Below are 6,814 nucleotides of genomic sequence, written 5' to 3'. Positions count from 1 at the left end.
AGGGATGATTTAGCGGCAACCGAGTACCTTTTATATCTCTCCGTCTCTGATATATTTCCTCTTTTATACTTAAATAGAAGAGCTGGGGAAAGAAAAAAAAAGAGAGAGAGGAGATAGGAAGAAGACGTCCGGGAGCAATCGGAGGGAATTGTGTCCTTTGTAGCAAGGACTTGGATTTATTACTGCAATAGATTATATAATTACAGGAACCCATTTCTCCACTCCCTGATATAAATCTCGTTTGCCGAGGGAAGGTTTTCAGTTGTGATTAGATAAATTAATACACTTTTATATTGCTTAGTTTTCAAAGAATATCTTTGTGTTAGCAAACAGGTTAATCTGATTCCATAACTGTAAAGATAAATTTTAATCTAATAAAAAGTGCAATATATATCTCAGTAATATGGTAAATTAAATTAATGCAGCTATGACATAGAAATGAACATAAAAAAAAATCCGAACAAGTGAAACACAATAGCAAATTGGCTATTTTTTGGTTATAGAGAATTATTAACTATAGGTGCTATGAAGTACTGCTTAGTTCCTTCTATTTTCGGAATTGTGACTAAACCATCATTAGTGGGCACATTTCCCTCCGGTTAAGGTGTTTGAAAAACGTTAAGTATTTAAGAGTTTAAAACGGAGCTTAAAAAGAATATGACACACTTGTTCCTGGAAAAAAAAATTCTGTTGGCCTACTTTATAGCGATCAACTATTAGTTTTTATATTTTTTTATACATTTAATACAATCAGCAATTTTTTTTCTAATTGAATAAAAAAGCGTACGCTGTTCTCCTTTTTCTTTACCTACGACCAACCAGTGGTCACATGTAGCAGAGATGGCCTGGAAGAAGCTGAAGGCCCTGAAAAAATAATACGATCAACAAATAAATTTTGATAATACTGAATACCTGCCAGTAAACTACAAAGAGGCCGTGGACCTTCAGATTAATGGAAGTATATGTAAGAAGGTAGATTCCTTCAAATATCTGGGGTCGACAATAGATGGGAACGATGAGTAGGAACCAGAGGTTAGGAGGAGATATCTCAACGGAGAACAAAAGGCGATTTTTTAGAAGTATTGTTGAGCCCTCACTTAACTACGCCGCAGAAACCTGGACACTTAATCCAGGACTCTACTCCAAACTACAAGCGGCAGATTTCTGGAGGAGATGCCTGAAGATTATCCGCCTGGATAGAATCAGGAATGAGGATATTAGAAGAAAGCTAGGGGTGACCTAATGTTAAAGTTCCGGAGAGGATTGGAAGGAGCAGACTGAAATGGTATGGGCAGTGTCAGCAGATGCCAGGACGTACGTGGCCGAAGTGACTTCTGCAATGGAAACAACCAGGAAGACGGAGGAGAGGAAGACCCCGTTTCTTATTATTTCACATTGGATTGTAGTTTGAATTAATTTCTTAATTATATCAGTAAAATAAATATATATATAATAATTGATGTGTCTGCTCACTTTCCTAAAAGTTTTGGTTGAAAATGTAATACAGGAACATGTATTAATTGTCTTATTGTTAAGATTGGTCTAATTAGTATCGATGTATGCAATATTTTATCTTTCAAATGAGCATCTAAAATGTTGGGGTTTATATATAAGTAACTTTATAATCAAAAATAAACAGAAGTGAATGGAAAGTTGCCCGAAATATACAACAAACCGTTTCAAAGTAAGACATATCTCATAATACTCGTATTTCGATTTCAATTATTTAGCTTATAGGAATTTAATCACTTGAATAATAGTATGTGAATAATGTATGGTTATTTTATAACTATCTTTCAGTTGATAATTTTACCGCCACCGATTTAGATTGTTTTTATTTATTTATTTTTTAGATAATATTTATAACATATTGAAAACATAATAGTCACAAACGTAATGTATCAAAAATTGTTTACTTTTTGAGATATGCGCAAGTATTTTTAATTTTGATTTTAGAACCTTAAAATCAATTAAAATTTATCTACTAGATAAATAGAGGATTTCAATAGCTTTAGACATTTCCAGAACAACACGAAAAATGTTGAAAAAAGAATGTTTATTTGGTCCAGTTGGTTTTAACGATTAACGATTAACGATTAAAAAATACGAACATTCTCTTTTAAACAAAATCGCAGAGACTGGTTTTATAAAAATAAATTATTAAATATCGGGTTTGAGGAGGTTGTACATGTGACCCTCATATCTCTCACCCCATGAACCTGCCGCAGTTCAGATCCCATTCTATCTCGGATGAGAAGAGGCGATATTGACACACGACCCCACAAATCTACATGCAGAATGCAGGAAGAGCTCACAGTAGACCGGCAGTGGCCCCATCTGGTTTCCTATCTTTCTCAAAGATGGGAAACATGGCATATTCTCCAGGCCACCAAAAAACCTGGCATATTCTCCGTTCTCGCTTATCTCATCGCTTTCCTGAGAATTTCCGACTTGGTCCTGAGCTATTTCCTTTGCCAAAACATGACGGATTTACTGTACTTGTGAATCACATTTTCCCTCTTCTGCAAAAATCGTGACAATATTACTGTTCTGAACTAGCTAAAAAGACTTCAGTTTTCAGTCTCTTGAATAAGACAAAAATTTTATTTTGTTAAAAAATATTTTTTTTTTTTTTAAATGAAAGATACCCAAGTAACATCTATTTAATTTTATTGTTGAAGCAAAATTAAAATTATCATTCACAATCACTTAAGTTATTATGTAAAAAAGAAAAAAGTATTATATGTTTATTTAATCATTTCTGTCGTATTAAATTCATTATCAGTAGAAACTTTGGAACAATGGTGTACTTGGAAAAAAATGAATAGTATCAGATCTGTGCAGTAGAAAAGTGATGTGTGCTGAAAAAAAGCTAAAAATGTGCAAAATCATGCAGTAAAAATATAAAATATGTGTTTTCCATAATTTTAATTTCTTTTGAAGGGGCTTTTTAAATATGGTTTCACATGCATATAAGTTCTAATTTCTTTTACTGAAGGACTTGATAAGGATAAGATACTTCAGCAAACAAAGTTATGGCCGTAACTGGCTAGGATAAAAGTCAACTCTACTGAAACTATGATTTATTAAAATGTTACTAGCTGATCAAGAGGGAAAGCACGGGAAACCGATCGAATTATTGAAGCACAATAATGTTTCTCAAGATTGCAAGAAATCTGTTTTTACGTGTGGTATGAAATCAAGTACGTTACCATGTTTCTTACCATCAAAAATAATTTTATTTTAGCCGACAGGGAGAAAACATCTGTCTTTAATGAGTTAGTGTTACGTATAGCCTAATCTACCGACCCTCATTGTGGGCTAAATACAAATCCGAAACATTCAAAGCGAATTAACGGTATTAATCTATATATCAAGGTGACATACAGGATGAAAATAAAGTTTCGAAGAAGTCAAAAGCCTCGTGAAACGAAAGCCATTCTGAATATTGTGGGTTACGGTTTCCTCTTCTAGAGTCAACATAAAAATTAAGTATTTTCCTTATCAACAGGTAACAAAGAATTTATGATTTTTAATTACTAATTTATGTAAAAAAAAATAAATAATTCCCATTTCGATTTCTTTTTATAATATTAACAATTAAAAAACTCGTATAAATTAAATTTATCAATAAATTAAATATTTTAGATTGGATAAAAAACAAATTGAGGAAGAGATATTTTAGTTTTTATTACTTCTAAAAATGACCTTACCAGAATAGTCTATTTGATATATTTGGTAAGAATGAACCCTATCTCTACAACGTGTGTTCAGGTCTTTGTTATATAATCTTTGTTATAGGTCTTACAATTTACGGTTTTTTTTTTGGTTTTTTTAATGCTGTTTTAGAGTTCTTTTATCTTGTTTGTTCTACAATATCTGACATTATTTTTAAATTTTATTTATTTTTTGAACTTGAATTTGTGAATTACTGTGATGGTGCGTTGTGCTAGCGCAGATGAATTCAAAGATTTTACATTGCTTGATTATGTTATTTATTTGTTTTTTATTTTTTATTATCTTTTTTTTTTTACTTTTGCTTGTTTTAGCTCTATATTTGACATTAACTATGGCATTATCTTCTTTATAGAATCCTTTGATTTTTTTTTTCATTTTACAATGGGTTACATTGTTCTCTTGCTTCATTGATGTTCAGTTATTTGTATTTGTATATTCACTCCGATTACTGAGGTATTTTGGGGTCAAGGATTATTATTTATTATTAGTTAAATGTAGAATAAAAGCTGATTTATTATAGTTTTGATGTACGTCAATTCGTCACTTTGCAGTTTTAATTAATGAAGCCACTTATTCAGTTAGTGTTTTTTTTTCATTGTGAGGAGAACCACGAAAAACGGAAGTCAGCAAAATTTGTACATATACTGATTTTGCTTTACAATCTATTCAAAAGTACTTAGAAAATACCTTGGCTCAAGTTTTTATTTATAGTACGGTGTTAAATTTTGTAACAGCTTCTTCATTTATGTAACCTATTACATTCCTATTATTTAATAAAACATGCTGTTGGTCCATAAGAAGAATATTGCGTACGACATTTATTTTAATTCTTCATCTCGTTCGATTTTACCTACAGTATAATTTTATGGACAGTTACGAGGTACTCAGTCACGGAAGAAGATATCTCATATAACCTTTGTAATCCCTTAGTTTTTTTTATACCTCTGTAGGAAAACTATTATCATTTTTAATTCATTTAGAAAAACTATATTTTTATGTCCGTTTCGTTAGTAACGAAATAGCCTGTAAGCATATTGATGTGATGGTCGACTGATTATTGGCTCTTTTGATTTAAATCTGTGATAGTTCTTTTTTTTAGGTTAAATATCCTATTATTATATCTCTTGTTATCAGATATTATCAATAAACCCATTAATTTATTATAGTTAATAAACTACAATGGACTTAGTAGAGCTTGTTGAATGTCAGTAACCGTTTGATATAAGTTCTCAGTTACTCGGTGAGGATCTTAACACATTGGCAACAAGAAGCAATCGACAATAAACAGCTCCTGGGATACGCTGGAAGTAGCAATAAATGATCATCTTGATTATAGCCGCCCATCCTGCTGAGCAATAAAGCACCTCGCCCAGAACCCTGAGAGATGGCTCGCAATAAAGTATCACCGAGTGGCAAGTCGCAGATGGGACGCAGATTGAGTCGTAACCTTGCTCTCCAATATCGCTCGCTTGCTCTACTTTTATGGAAGATCGGCTAATACAGCCCCTGTTTGCATATAAATAAATAAATACAGACACTCGTGCTCCTGACACCCCATACATAAAACATTAGCCGCTAGTATTGTACCCTCGCCGGAGGCAGCTCCCCCCGGGCACTTGCAACCCGCTCGACCGTCCCTTCTGTCAAATTTATATTTATTTTTTTATTTGCGGAGGGAGCGTTTTAATTTGTTTCCTTTGGTCTGACAGTTACGGATCCGTTCCGCACAAATGGAGTTAATTTGTGTTTTATTCGTCACTTCGTATCGCCCGTGTGTAAAAATTGGTTAACATTTACTGGAATCGTTAAAATAATAAAAGAAATAGTTGGTGTAGATAGTTGACTGTAAAATAATAAGTGGAGGAGATGGTTGGGGTGTGAGGTCAGCAAAAAAACACAAATAAACAAAAAATTACTTATTCATGCCAACGTTTCGACCTGAGGTTCAGCTTGCGGCAGAGATCCTGGCTAAACTGCAGTTGTGGTTGCCGCAAGCTCCCTGATGAACACTTGAAACTCGTGTCGAAACGTTGGTATGAATAAATTTTTTTTTATTCCGATTTTTGGCTGACCCCCCCCCCTCCACGGGGCACCCTTAAAAAATTACCATTATGTCTCAAAATAGATTATGGTTTTTTGCGTTCTATTACAGTTTTTTTTAAATAAAGTTTAAAAAACTTATATTTGATCCTGACAACCTTTGTCTTTGGAGATAATCAGAATTAATAGGTAGATTATTTGAGAAAAGTGATGGTGGCTTGATTATTAAGAGGATAAAACAAATGAAATGGAAAAAAATAATTTCTCCTACACTCCAAAGTTTTGTTGGTACCAAATAATTACCGTACATATTTGTAATAAATATATTATAAATAGGAATGAAGCCTCTAATGCTTGATAAAATAACTTTAAGAAATGTGTATATGGGAGTGTGCCAAAACAAGGTGCAATCAAACTTTGAGTGGATCCGTTTTTTGTATTTTGATAATAAATTATATGAAATTCATGGTAATATGGAGAACAATTTCAGTTTGGAAGATGAATTGATGCGTACATTAGGTATGTGGGTCATACAAATCTAAATTTTTGCAGATTTCAATTCCTAAAATATCAATATTAAAAGTCATAATTCCCAATTGCAAAAGTTCATAACTACATAAGGGTATAGATCCTTTACTAGTACGAAGCGCAAGAATACATTTAATTATGAAAAAAAAATTTTAAAATAAAGGATTGAAGAAATAACGTTTAGATGTACAATTTTCATTTTGTCTATCTTTACTAACCGCAATAAATAATGAGGCGTATTGTTTAATTGGCATTCCCATGAAATAACTAACTAAATAAGTTAGTGACTTAAAACAAACAATCAATTGCAGATGGAACACGAATTTTTAAAGTGCGTTTTCTATGGAGTCGGACATAGTAAGGTAATAAAATATCGATTTTTTAAAACTTTTTATGGCATACTTATAAATCTAATATGAAGTTAAAATATAGTGTATATAGTAGAACTAAAGGGGTGGAATATTTCTTATTTTTTCCAATGACTGGTACTCACGTCAGAGGTTAAAAA

This window comes from Halyomorpha halys, unplaced genomic scaffold (genome assembly GCF_000696795.3).
Source record: "Halyomorpha halys isolate HHAL.00 unplaced genomic scaffold, Hhal_1.1 Scaffold45.1, whole genome shotgun sequence".
In the NCBI taxonomy this organism is placed as follows: domain Eukaryota; kingdom Metazoa; phylum Arthropoda; class Insecta; order Hemiptera; family Pentatomidae; genus Halyomorpha; species Halyomorpha halys.
This window is presented reverse-complemented; position numbering follows the sequence as displayed.